Here is a 15,101-nt window from a genome sequence, read left to right as displayed (position 1 = left end):
ATTAATTATTAACAGACTCTCACAAAAATAGGAAGAAAAACAAGTTCCCCACAAATGAGTGGAAAAGGGGAATGCCCACAGAGAGAGCTAAATGAAATAGAAGCAAGGGAACTATCAGATATTGAATTCAAAACAATGGTTCTAAGGAAGCTCAATGAGCTCAGCCAGCTCAAAGATAACTATGAGAAACTGCAGAGAAACTATCAGGATCTTAAAACAAACTATATCAACCTGGAAAAGGACATAGAAACTATCAAGAAGACACAAGAGGATATGAAGAATACCATTTCCAAATTGAAGAACACAGTAGAAGGAATCCAAAGCAGGCTGGATGAAGTCGAGGATCGAATCAGTGAGATGGAGGATAAGGTGGAAAAAAGCTCCCAGAAAGAACAAGAAAAGGAAAAAAGACTCAAAAAGAATGAAGAGGCATTTAGGGAAATGCAGGACAACCTGAAATGCAATAATATCCGCATAATAGGCTTACCAGAAGGAGAAGAAGAGGAGCAAGGGATAGAGAACCACCTCGAAAAAGTAACAATGGAAAATTTCCCCAATTTGAGGAGAGAAAGGGTCTCATGGATGCAGGACGCACAGAGGATCCCACTCAAGAGGGACTCAAGGAGGTCCACTCCAAGACACATCATCATTAAAATGGCAACTATCAAAGACAAAGAGAGAATCCTTAAAGTAGCAAGGGAGAAGGAGAAAGTAACATACAAGGGGGCCCTGATACACCTAGGAGCTGACTTCTCAACAGAAACACTACAATCCAGAAGGGAATGGCAACAAATTTTCTAAGTAATGAAAAGCAAGGGCCTACAACAAAGGCTGCTCTACTTAGCTAGGCTGGCAAGTAAAATAGAAGGGAAATGAAGAGTTTCCCAGACAAAGAAAGGCTAAAAGAATACATCTCCACCAAACTAGCAGTCCAAGTTATGCTCAAGGGACTGGTTTAAGAAGATGAAGGGAAAGAGAGAAAAAGAGAAAAACACGGGTACAAAGAGAAAAAATGAATGTTTTTATCAGTAATAACTCTCAATGTAAATGGATTAATGTCCCAATCAAAAGACACAGGATAGCTGAATAGATAAGAAAACATGACCCACACATATGCTGCCTACAAGAGGCCTACCTCACAGCAAAAGACCTACACAGATTGAAAGTAAAGGGATGGAAAAAAAGTATTCCAAGCAAATGGGCAAGAGAAAAAAGCAGGGGTTGCCATAGATGAATCAGACAAAGCAGATTTCAAAACAAAGGCCATAAAAAGAGACCCAGAGGGGCACTTTATAACACTTAAAGGAAGAATCTATCAAAACATAAACATTGTAAACTTATATATGCCCAACACAGGAGCCCCCAAGTATATAAGGAAATTGTTTGACGACTTCAAAAAAGATATAGACAACAACACACTGATAGTAGGGGATTTCAACACCCCACTGTCAAAAATGGACAGATCTTCCAAATAAAATATCAGTTAGGATATTGTGGAGCTGAATGATGCACTGATTCAAATAGACTTAACTGACATATATAGAACCTTACATCTCAAAGAAGAAAAATTCATATTCTCTTCAAATGTTCATGGCAATTTTTCAAGATAGACCACATGACAGGACACAAATCAAGCCTCAGAAAATTCAGGAAAATTGAAATAATACCAAACTTTTTCTCTGACCACAAGTGCTTGACTGGAAATCAATGTCAAAGAGAAACTTCACAAACTTGCAAACTCATGGAGACTGAACAGTACACTATTAAAAAATGAATGGGTCAATAATGAGATAAGAGAAGAAATCAAAAAATTTTTGGAAACAAATGAAAATGAACAGACAACAGTCCAAAACCTATGGGACACAACAAAGGCGGTCCTGGGAGGGAAGTTCAGAGCAATACAGGCTTACATAAAAAAGATAGATACATTTCAAATAAAAGACCTAACACTACAACTTCAGAACTGGAGTTCTGTTGTTGTAGTGTTAGGTCTTTTATTTGAAATAAATCCTTGAGCAAGCAGAAGGAAGGGAATAGTCAAGATTAGAGCAGAACTGAATGACATACAGACAAAAAGAACAATTCAAAGGATCAACCAATCCATGAGATGGTTCTTTGAAAAGATAAATAAAATTGACAAGCCTTTAAGCAGACTCATCAAGAAAAAAAGGGAGAGGACCCAAATTAATAATATCAAAAATGAACGAAAAAAATAACAACTGATAAGACAGAAATACAAAGGATTGTCAGGAACTACTATGAATAATTATATGCTAAGAAATTTGAAAACCTTGATCAAATGGACAAATTTTTAGAAAAGTATAATCTTCCAACACTGAAGGAGGAAGAAACAGAAAGCTTGAATGACCAATAACAGCTGAGGAAATTGAAGCAGTCATCAAGAAACTCCCAGCACACAAAAGCCCAGGGCTCGACAGTTTCACAGGAGAATTTTACAAAACACTTAAGGAGGAGCTAACCCCTGTCCTTCTCAGACTCTTCCAAAAAATCCAAGAGGAGGGAAGACTCCCATCTCGTTTTATGAGGCCAGCATCACCCTGATCCCAAAACCAGATAAAGACTCTACAAAGAAAGAAAACTACAGGCCAATTTCGCTGATGAACATAGGTGTCAAAATTCTCAACAAAATATTGGCAAAACACATCCAGCAATACATTAAAAAGATTTTCCACCACGATCAAGTGGGATTCATCCCAGAGATGCAGGGATGCTTCAATATACGCAAGTCAATAAACGTAATACATCACATAAATAAAAGACAAAAACAACATGATCACCTCAATAGACGCAGAGAGAGGATTCAATAAGGTGCAGCACCCATTTATGATCAAAACACTCAACAAAATGGGAATAAATGGGGCATTCCTCAACATAATAAAGGCCATATATGAAAAACCTACAGCCAATATCAAACTCAACGGGCAAAAAATAAAAGCTTTCCCACTAAGATTGGGAACATGACAAGGATGTCCCCTTTCACCACTTCTTTTCAACATCGTGTTGCAAGTCCTAGCCACAGCAGTTAGATAAGAAAAAATAAATGAAAGGCATCCAAATAGGAAAAGAGGAAGTAAAGCTATCATTGTTTGCAGATGACATGATAGTGTACACAGAAAACCATGTAGACTCCACCAAAAAACTCCTCAACCTAATAAGTGAATTTGGCAAAAGGCAAGATACAAAGTCAATATTCAGAAATCAAAGGCATTTTTGTACACCAGCAATGAAAGAGAAGAAGAAGAATCAGAAAAAAAAATACCATTTGAAATAGCAATAAGAGAAATAAAGTACCTAAGAATATATTTAACCAAAGAAGTAAAAGACCTATACGCAGAAAACTATACATCATTGAAGAAAGGAATTAAGAAAGACACAAATAAATGGAAGCATATACCGTGGTCATGGTTTAGAAGAATCAATATCATCAAAATGTCCATACTACCCAAAGCAATTTATAGATTCAATGCAATCCCCATTAAGATACCCATGACGTATTTCACAGAAATAGAACAAACATTTCAAAAATTTAAATGGAACCGTAAACGACCCCCAATAGTCATAGCAATTTTGAGAAAGAAAAACAAAGTAGGAGGGATCACAATACCGGACATCAATTTATACTACAAAGCCACTATGCTCAAAACAATCTGGTACTAGCACAAGGACAAACCCAAAGACCAGTGTAACAGAATAGAAAGCTCAGAGATAAACCCAGATCTCTATGGGCATTTAATATTTGACAAAGGGGGCAGAAGCATAAAATGGAGCAATAATAGCCTCTTCAACAAATGGTTTTGGAAGAGCTGGACAGCTACATGCAAAAAATTGAAATTGAATCATCAGCTGACACCACACACAAAAATAAACTCAAGATGGATAAAAGACTTAAATATAAGTCGCAACACCATAAAAGTCCTAGAGGAGAACATTAGCAGGAAACTCTCAGATATCCCATGCAGCAATTTTTTCACCAATATGTCTCCTAAAGCAAAGGACATAAAGGAAAGAATAAACAAGTGGGACCTCAGCAAAATAAGAAACTTCTGCACAGCAAAAGAAAACATCAGCAAAATGAAAAGGGAGCCAACTGTGTGGGAAAATATATATGCTAATGATTCATCAGATAGAGATTTGATCTCCAAGATATATACAGAACTCACTCGACTCCACTCCAAGAAGACAAATGATCCAATCAAAAAATGGGCAAAGAACCTGGGCCGACGCTTTTCCAAAGAAGAGATACAGAGGGCCCAGAGACATTTGAAAGGATGCTCGGCATCACTAGCCATCAGAGAAATGCAGATCAAAACCACCATGAGGTACCACTTCACACCGGTCAGAATGGCCATCATAAACAGATCAACAAACAACAGGTGCTGGTGAGGCTGTGGAAAAAAGGGAACACTTGTACACAGCTGGTGGGAATATAGACTGGTGTAGCCATTGTGGAAATTAGTGTGGAATTTCCTCAAGAAGTTGAAAATGCAACTGCCTTTTGATCCAGTGATTCCCCTGCTGGGACTATACCCTCAGAATGCCAAAATGCCGATTCAAAAGAATCTATGCACCCCAATGTTCATAGCAGCACAATTTACAATAGCCAAGTGTTGGAAGCAACCTAAATGCCCATCAGTAGATGATTGGATCAAAAAACTATGGTACATTTATTCAATGGAATACTACACAGCCGAAAGAAGAAAAGAACTACTACACTTCGCGACAGCATGGATGGAATCGAGAGCATTATGCTAAGCAAAATAAGCCAGGGGGTAAAAACCAAAAACTATATGATCTCACCTTTAAGTGCAACCTAACCAACAATACAAAGATGCAAGGAAAATAAGACCCGCAACACTGAAAGGAAAAGAAACCAACAGAGACAAGAGGGAAGGAGTCGGGGTGGGGGAAAAGGACGGGAAGTGGGAAAGTTAAGGAACATATAGCAAGGACTCATGGACAAAACCAAAGGGGTAGGTTTGAGGGAGGGTGAGAGGGAGGGAGGGGGCAAGGGAAAGTGGTAGGGGAAGGCAGAGACAAATGTAGTTGAAAATATAATTAATTAATTGAAAAAAAAGAGAAAGCACTAAGTGAGATAATTTTGGGGAAAATGCTGGCATGAGGTGCCATCCTGGGTCCAGCATGATCAAACAATCCCAGAGGTACTTCACAAAGTGCCTTACAAACCTGCATTTGTGTTTCAGGCCTATTCTCATCACATATCCACGTCCCTTTCAAATTCACTGTTTTTATATTTGGGGGTAGTGATCAGAGAATTAAACCTTTTTTATTGTTCCTTTGCAGGGTAAATGAATCCTTTAAGAAGGTTCTAATGACTTATCACAAGGCATCTGTTCATGATGAGTCAGGTGCATGAGGGTCTTCTGTGCACTCCCATCAGATAATGCCCTTAAATGAGGTTGGGCAGTAGGACCCATCTGGAAGGTTGGGGTGGGTGCAGTCAATTCAATCACTATGTACACGTGGTCTTGGTTTAGATGCTGTCATTTAGGATGTAATCAGTCTACCAATTCCATGCACAGGGAAAATCTGGGTGAGATGTTCATTTGCCAATTAAGAACTCAACTCCCCAGAACACATATACATCTTCAAACGTATTTCAACTCTGTCTGAAAAGCCACCTGAGCTGACACTGAGGTCCTACAGTCTAGGAGGGATAAAGTTTTCAGGACAGCATCCAAAGCTTTATCCCAAATACTTCACAGGCTGCAGACATGCAACTGTGAACCTTCAAGAAGCTATGTAGAGAAAAGCAAGTTTGTTCAGCTCTCTGTTCTTAAAGTACTTCATAATGCTCTGTCCAACCTAAATGACCCTTCTAGATACTTCTGCGTAGTTCTGCACAGAAGGGCAACATATCAGCTCCTGCAGTGAAAGTAAAATCAATGAATTAGTCAATCTTCTAATCTTTTAAAAATATAAATTTATTAAACCTTTTCAATTTATTGAAATCAGATCATGAATTCTTAATATAATAACTCTAGAAACATAGAAGTCCCAGGACTTGGATTTCAAAGGATTTAGAGAGAATTCCTTATCAAAGATTTTAATATTGCATTTTTAGTTGAATGGGAATTTGAACTCCTTCTGGGATCGTTTTGTCCCCAGGTCATTGCTGTGATGAATTTCTGCTCTAAAACTGTCTCCACCAGTCATCCACCAGAGGAGCCATGTGGGAAATGGTGAGGGAGAGTGTTGGTCTATCCACCACTACAGTGACCTCCCATTTCTCTGTAACCAAAGAGCCTATGTTCAGTTTCTAAAATGTGTGCATCTTACATTCAGATAGGATTCTTTCTATGGCACATGGGAGTCTTTTGGGAACTGCCTTTCCCTTTCAGAGAGAGTTCATCTATAGTCCTGTTCGTGCCCTCTCCCCCACCCCACACTCCTGGAGCCTCCAAGCCTGGTGGTATCTGCTTCTGCTCCCCTGAGGCCAAATGTCTCTTACTCTGAACAAATGCCCCCATCTAAGAAGACCCAGTCCCCAAGTGCCTTTATATAATTGCTCAGGCTCAGCCTATATCCACTGACCTAAGTCATGTTTACTATTATATTTTCAAAATGAAAAGAAGGGGTTAAATTTTTCAAAGTTTTTAATGTAATTATCTGTTCTGAGCTTGCTAGTAGGACCTGGTGGAGAGAGCATCCTCTATGAAACACAGAAGTTAAATGTCACATAATACAAAGAATACCAGTAAAGACACTACCAAGAAAATATCAGATGTGAAAGTGACAAAAGTTTTGAAAGGTTATCATTGTTAATACTCTGTGCCGGCCTTCGCTTTTGCCAACACATGGAGAAATGCTGCCTGGTTATTTGCAGAAACAATGCAGAAATTCCTTTGGAAACAGTAACAGTTGCAGTCCCAAATGAGTCACCTCTGACACAGAAGGAATGGCTTTCAAATTCATTTGAACAATGATATTGTAGCACACTGTCTTGAAGTCAACAACAGATTATTGAATTTCAATGACCCAAACCATAAGGAATCATTATTTTAAGTATTCCATTTACAAGACACCTCAACTATGTTAAAATCATAGGACTTCGTTTATGCATCAAAGCAGGGAAAGCTCAGTGCCCCTTTTGTTCCCAGGTAAAAATAGTCCAATGAGTTATGGTGGAGAACAAAGAAATGGATATTCATACCACCAGCAGCATTACCGCTGTGGTAACAATAGTGTGTATTGTCACCACTGTCAGCATTAGAATGTTAATATACTCCACCCCCTGCTGAATGCCCATGTACATCCAGGTCTGCCCCGTGGCTTTGCACACACTGTCTTTAAGCTCCATCTGGATTCTGCACAATATGTAGCATTCTTCCAATCGTAGATAAAGGAAACTGGTCATCAGTAGAGCCAAACTGCTCAGTTAATACCAAGAGGAACAGACCAGTTTCCAAAGTCCCTGAACTTCATACTAACATTTTCCAACTGAGTGAATGGTTGACTACAAAACCTCAGAGAAAATGTTTCACATCAACTTAAACGTCAGACCTTTCCATGGTGTAGAGCCAGGAGAAGTAGAAAATCAGTCATAACAATTCCTCATATAGTTCTCAAATGAAACACTTCTTCACTGACAGATAAATTTCATGAAATAGGGAGTAAATATCACAAATAATGATGAAAGTAAAAATAGGCATCTTTCTTTATTTAGTTTGGTGATATCTTACATAAGGCCAGCCACCAGTAACTATATGCAAATGGGGCAGTTTTAGGTTATCTCCATAATCCCAAAAGAATTAGTCAAGAAATATCAACTCATTTACTTAGAAAAGAAATCACTTTCAAACATCTTAAAAACATAGCCTCAATCATTGAACTAAATCTTTTACTTTCACATTTACCTGTGTTATCGTCTCGCAAAAATCAGATGCTTCTTTACCTAAAAAACAAGCAAATTAAAGTCACCACCCTCCCAAAGCCACAGCTGCTCCTGTGCTTTTGATTCAGTGGGGATTTGGATGATGAAACTGGAGAGGTAAACATTCACCTGCCAAGAATGATGACCTACTGGAATAACAGGAAATGAAAACAAAGGCAGGACTTCAGTGGCTAGGGCACAGCAGCAAATGGATATTTGGGCCTTGGTGACCCCAGAGGTCAGGCTCAGATTTTCAGGTCAGCCTACTGTGACTGTGATTTGGTCATCTGATCCCACTGGTTGCTTCTGAGTGATTGTTAGTGATGAGAAAACTCATACCTAATTCCAGTGCCTAAGGACACCTAGTGCTCTGATTTGTGGGGCTGTTGTTAAAAAGACAAAAAATTATTTGAAAATGGCTAGGGACCTAATGATTTGTACAATGGTTCTTGGTGACCTTCAAAGTAGAAAAGGGTTTCAGTTCTTACATTCAGAGTTAAATTAACACCAGGAAAATAGCTGGGGAAATTTTCTCACATAATGTTAGTCCTATGAGGAGTGTTTCTAAAGAAAGAAAGTCACTCTGGCCTTCACTTTTCTTCCCTTTGCTTAACCAAGAAAAGAAAAGAGATAGAGAGACAGACAGAGACAGAGGCATCTTCCTTAATTTTTCTACAGCTTACCTCCTGGTTTCTCTGTCATGTTCTAGTCTTTTTTTTTTCTTTTTGTAAAACAAGTCTATCTTGGATAAATCTAATTTACTGAAAGTTAAGAAAAAATGTCATTACCTGAAACTTCTACCTTTAAATTCATCACCTTTTTTACCTCTAAATACCACCCCAACATACCCTCATAATAAAGAGAACCAACAGCAGTTACCTCAAGAAATACTCACTGATGTTCAGGCTTGTGTCATAAATGTTAAAAATATTTATAATAACCTATCAAAATAATTTAAAGTTTATGTAAGTGATATGAACCTATGAAAATACATTGAGAGAGAATGTTTGAAATTTTGTTTCCTTTCATCTGAGGTTTCAGGGTTAAGCTCCAAAGAGACAGAACTCTAAGAACCCACATCACAGTTTTGTAGCAGCTGCTGGAATCATCACTGGGGCCTGAGGAATCATGAGAGTGCAAGTGAGTGAAGATAGATGTGCATCCAGCTAAACACAAAGAAACACACAGGAGAACAATATTTCTAAAGCCAGGAAAATTTCAAAATATAAAAAGAGAGAAAAAACAAAGGAATCCACAAAATGCATCCCATCTACCTAATAAGTAATTTTAGTTTTGTCAGTAGTTTCTAGATATGATCAATTTAGAGCCATAAAAATGATTCTGAGTAAAGAAAAATAAGATTTAAAAAAAATTGAAACCCTCATTATTCTGTGAGAATTCCTGCTAACTGAATTATTTCACTGACCACAGTTTCTGCTAGGCCTACCAAGAGGAAATTCTTATACAACGCTTAACTGTGGGTCAAGTTCTTGCTAAACACTTGGCCTGAATTCACCCTTATTGCCTTTATGGCCAATGAGGTGGAAGAATGATTCTGAAACATGAGCAGGACAGGAAATGAGCATCAGGAATCTGGGGAGTAAAGGGCAGAGGCATACATGAAGGGTGGAAAGTAAGTAAGTGAATGTTCATGAGGATGGCTCTTGTGGAAGCTCATGGAAGCTAAGTTTGGACATATGCTTGGAAGTTAGATTCTTGGGCTCTTTAATGCTTATCCAAGAGTAACTGTGTCCACTGCAGGAATGAACTCAAGATTAGGGGGTTGATATTATCCCATATCATATAAATAAATCAAGGATTTATCTACTCTTGGTTTTCTCACTATCAGTACTGAAACAGTTATTGTTATAATCATGGCCATGGTGTCATTATAAAACCAAAAATTTTTGTTATACCTCTCCCCACTTCTCCTGTGAAAGGGACACAGAGAAAATTTTTCACTTAAATTTTTTTCAATTTTTATATTATAGTTTACTTAGTTTTGGGTGTATAGCATAGTGATCAAACATTTATATAACTTGTGAAGTGACCCCCTCCAATAAGTCAAGTACCCACCTGGCACCATACATAGTTATTACAATATTATTTACTGTATTCCTTATGCTGTGCTTTATATCCCTGTGACTATTTTTATTCTTATTTATTGATTTGAGAGAGAATCATTGATGTGTTGTTCTACTTACTTATACATTCATTGGTTTCTTCCTGTATGTGCCCAGACTGGAGATGGAACCCACCACTTTGGTGTATCAGGACAATGCTGTAAACAAGTGAACTACACTGCCAGAACCCTATGACTATTTTTATACATGGCAATGTGTGCTTCTGAAAACTTTTCACTTTTTATTGAAACAGTCAACATATTCTCATGCTTCCTCCATGTAGAGGCCCTGATTCTGCTGAGGAGTGGCTGACCTCCCCAGTTTTGCCCTCAGAGCCCCAGCACAGGGTGAGGGAGCCAAGATGGCAGTGCTAGGCAGGGAGACCAGGGGGCAAGCAAGCACATGGTGTCTAGAAGGATCTCCTCATTGACACCTTTTCATCCTACAACAGCAGTAGCTGACAGAGACTTCCCTAGGTCCTTCCCAGCAGATCACAACAGAAAGAAAACATATGTATCCATGAAAATGCTGCATTGTCAATGCCAAATGCAGAACAAAAGATGGAAAATCCTATCAAAAACATGGAAAAATAGACCAAGTGTTCTTGTCAAGAAACAAAGCAAATTCATTTTTTGGTAAAATGAATGACTCCTGGAGAATAAAAAGCCTAATATTGTGCTATATTTTGTTTTATGTTTCTGTTGTCTCTTTTCTTGTTTTACTAATTAGTAAATATAAAGCATTCTGAGGATTAAAAATACTAAGCAGTGCTTACTGTTCCTACATTGATTAAGGAAATAATTTCTATAAAAGACAATTAAAGTGAGTAGGTTGAACAGAAGATAGTACTATTGTGACTTTTTTCCAACTAGAGTAATTTTAATATATTATAAATGGCTCAAAGAGGAAGGTTTTAAAAGATGTTTGTCTGAGTCACTGAATGTTAATACCTACAGGATATAAGAAAGTGTCCTGCCTCAATTTTAAGTAATTATTCTGCTTTTACTTCATGTGTCTGCTGTCTTTTGAAACCTCCATAAAATACGCATAATGACAGCATAGATGAGCTTGCTCTACCAAGCTCAGCCGGACATCTCACGAGAGCCCCATGGGCTCCTTGAGGGGAGAAACAGGCCCACTTATCTTTCCCACCCCAGGCCTAGCACGGCACCTGCAGCAGGGGACACAATACACATCTGGTCACTGGATCAGTCCTGGAGTAACATCCTAATCATGTTAATTTCAGTTATGTTGGGAGGGGGGAGAAGGTTGTTGCCAGGTACCATTTCTTCTGGATAAACCTTTAGGTAAGACCCCCAATAGTTCTCCTTTGTATTTCCTCATTATACTCTTGGACTGAACCCCAAGTTCCAGCTTCAACCCCTTCTGACTCCCACCCACTAATAGGCCGGAACAGTATTCCTGTGGTGCCATCTATTGAGGTCTTCTCATTGTTTTCAAAATCACTGTAGAGTCTTCTTCTTCCACACTTAGAGGATAGGCTTACAGTAATGATGTCCTGTGTGAATAGCATGTCAGATAGTTATCAGGGAGGACATATGAAATATCCTCCTGTACACTGGTTTTCATAGCAAAAGAAAGGTATCAACACAAAGAACATATTGAGCAGGAGGACCCAGTATTAGACTGAAATTGAGGGTCATTGCAGTGGGAGAAAGGGAGCAGAGAAGGAGAACAAGGACAGTGCATCTTAGCCATGTTTCAGTGGCAGAAGGCTTGAAGGTTTCAAACAAGAGGCTGTGTGCCATTAGACTTTTCTTCCTCCTTACCTTATTCCTTCCAGAGGACTTCAAGGAGAGCTGCACCAATGTGAAGCAATGCCAAGAGGATGGGGCCTAAAATCTGAGTTATGGCTCCTATTGGACTACACAGGGCCCTGACCACTTGGTCTACTGTTACTGCACAAACCCCATAAACACAAACACTCTCCATTTTTTGTAGAGGCTTTCAAAATATTCAGACTTATATGTGGAATCTAATGAAAAAAGTCAAATAAGGAAAAGGGGACAAACTCATAGGTAGAAAGCAGAATGACAGCTAGTGGACAGGTGAGGGGGCAGGGGGATTGAGCAAAATGGAAAAAGGACTCAGACATGGACAATAGTGTGGTGATTGCTGGGGGAGAAGGGGTATAAGGGGACTAAATAGTAATGGAAAAATGATACAGATTACACAAAAATAAAATAAAATAAATAGCCATAAAACTAAAAAGTATTCAGAATCTTCTCTGCTCTGCTGTCCCTTTCTGATAGAGAGAAGGAAAAAGCCAGCTAAGACTATGTTAATGAATTTTATCCAGCTACCAAATGGTGAGAAGTTTCTCTCATCTTCTCTGTTTTCTACACCTTGTGCTAACAAATTGCTTGTCCTATATCTTTTCAGTTTCGAGCTGTTCCTTCCTGAATTTGATGAGAGCACACCTCTGAATATTCACTTGCTTAAACACATATAGAAAATGCATTTTACTCATTAGTTTGAATGATGTTGCCAGCTGCCTGGATCAAGTGTTCCGAGAGCAGGTCTGTGGTGGTGGCTGTGCCCACAGTTGGCCCACTCTGAGCAATATAGCAGCAGAGCTGTGCCCTCCTGATGTGTAACAACACCAGGCCAGGGCCTGGGGTCTAGTGTTCAGTAACAAATCTTCCCAAAATGTAGCAGCATAACACAACAGATATGTCTATCACAGTGCTGTGGATCAGCAATCCAGGAGCGGCTCACCTAGGTGGTTCTGGCTCAAGGTCCCTTTGGAAGTTGTAGTCAGGCTGTTGTTACCTGAAGGCCAGGGTTGTGGGACAAGTCCTGATAGTTTCAGCATATGCTCTTAAAGAGGAGATTGGGGGAAAGGACATAGATCTAGAAAGGTAGCTCCTCCCCAAATTATGAGCAGTGGAGGCCCTTTTGGAAGTGTACTACCATGCTGCACCTGGGGAAATAAGTTTCTCTCTCTGTGGAAACTAGACAGGGAGTAGATCAAATAAGGAGGAAATCAGGTCTCTAATGACTACCCACAGAAAAATGGAAGACAATACAAAGCATTAGGGTTCAATGATTAGATGCTGCAGATGAGGAAAAGAGGATAATCTCAAAAGTATATACATGATTTGACAAAACTACAGAGGCCCAGCACTTCCCAAGTGTCTGGTATAAGACAGTGCTTCTGGGGCTAGGCCTTTGCTGACCATGCCCCCCAACCCAAGGAAAGCTGCTCCAGGCACATGTTCTAGTCATATCCCGAAGCCTCATGGGGTAGAAGTAACATCTTAACGGTTGCTCAAACTTTTCTTACAAATGTCCTAATAAAAGCATATTTGTCCATGGGTGAAATAATTTAGAATCAGTAAAGTAAATATTTAATTTGGAGCTAGTTGGGAAAGTGAAATTTTCTATGGAGAATCAGAGCTGTCACCAAGACAAGGTGACTTAGAACAAAAGCCTGACTCCTGCATTTGGAGAAGACAGAACTGTTGGGCTTAGGTAATGATTTGGGATGGGAACAGTGACAGATTCACCCACCAGCACAGGCTGTGCACCAAGACCCTGGTTAGACAATCTTCCCATAAATGTCATCCCACCACCAATGGTGCCACCTGACTTTACTGAACCTAACCTGACTAGCCACTGAGCAGCCCAGCCCCAGCTTGCTCTTTCCCATGTAAGATTGTCTTCAATGTTTGCAATTCCTTTTTTAAGTTTGTTTCTAGAAAAATAATTTGGGTATGGAAAACATGCTATTTTATTTGACTTGTACATACAGCCTCTCAGGAATGGCATTGAAGCCTCCACTACCCTCTCTCAGCTAAGACAGTTTCTGGCAAATGAAGATACCATCCTGGCACCACTGAGCCTGGATAATGAAACAATAAGTCCCTGCTGCCAGTGACCCTCTTCTTTTTTACAGGAAAAAAACTAGTATTTTATATAATAACTTGTAATACTGATCATATAGTAAAATAACAATATTTTCAATATATTGGGTTAAATAAAATATAATATTAATTTCACCTATTTCTTCACTTTATTTAATGTGAGTGCTAGAAAAAAAATTGTACTGAGACATAATTGACACACTAGTTACAGGTGTACAACATAATAATTCAATATATGTACATATTGTGAAATGATTACCGTAGAAAGTCTACTTAAACTCCACCAGTTCACACAGTTACAAATTTGTGTGTGTGTGTGTGTGTGTGAATGTGATGATTCCCCCTTTTAGTCAAACTAGCTAAGATCTTTTCGGGGAAGATTGTTGATCTTCCCTGAAAAACAACTTTTGGTTCCATTGGTTTTCTCTATTGTTTTTCTATTCTCTATTTTATTTATCTCTACTTTTATCTATTTTTCCTTCTGCTGGTTTCAGGTTTGACTTACTCTTTTTTTTCTAATTCCTTAAGGTATACAGCTATATTATTAATTTGAGGTCTTTCTTTTTTTATTTTAATTAATGCATTTGCAGCTGTAATTTTTTTAGAGTACTGCTGTCACTGCCTCTTTTGGTTCTGGTATGTTGTGTTAATGTCACTCTTTTAATCATGAAAATAATCCCATGGCACTGGAAAAACAGAAAGATGAGGGATACACATGGTCATCAGCTTTACTTTTCCCTAAATCAAAACCACCCCAGAAAAGATATATCTACTGTGTGAACTTTGTTCTTCTTTGCTTAAAGCAGAAGCTGTTTTTGCTAATGAAATTGAACTTCAAAACAGAGAAACTTTCTGGATTTTTTTTCAAGATACTGTGGCACCTGTGACTAAATATGTGAAGCACAGTATAGACTAGAAGTTGGTGAATTTTTATTAAGTGTCACTGAAGTCAGAAGACATAGTTTACACTGACAGTCTTCTGTTCTATCCTTCTGGGCCATTCTCAGTTCCAGTGATTGTTGCAGAGGTCAAGTCACCATGAATTTTATTCAAGGCCTCTTCTCCATACTGCCTGCCTTCTCGATCAGCCAGTGAAGACAACTGGCCACACCTCAGAGGCACCTCCATGAGTTTATGGTCTGGGGTCTGAATGATTTAGCAAGTGACTATGAGCCAGCA

Source organism: Pteronotus mesoamericanus, unplaced genomic scaffold (assembly GCF_021234165.1).
Source record: "Pteronotus mesoamericanus isolate MK-2021 breed Mesoamerican mustached bat unplaced genomic scaffold, CSHL_Meso_final scaffold_125, whole genome shotgun sequence".
In the NCBI taxonomy this organism is placed as follows: domain Eukaryota; kingdom Metazoa; phylum Chordata; class Mammalia; order Chiroptera; family Mormoopidae; genus Pteronotus; species Pteronotus mesoamericanus.
This window is presented reverse-complemented; position numbering follows the sequence as displayed.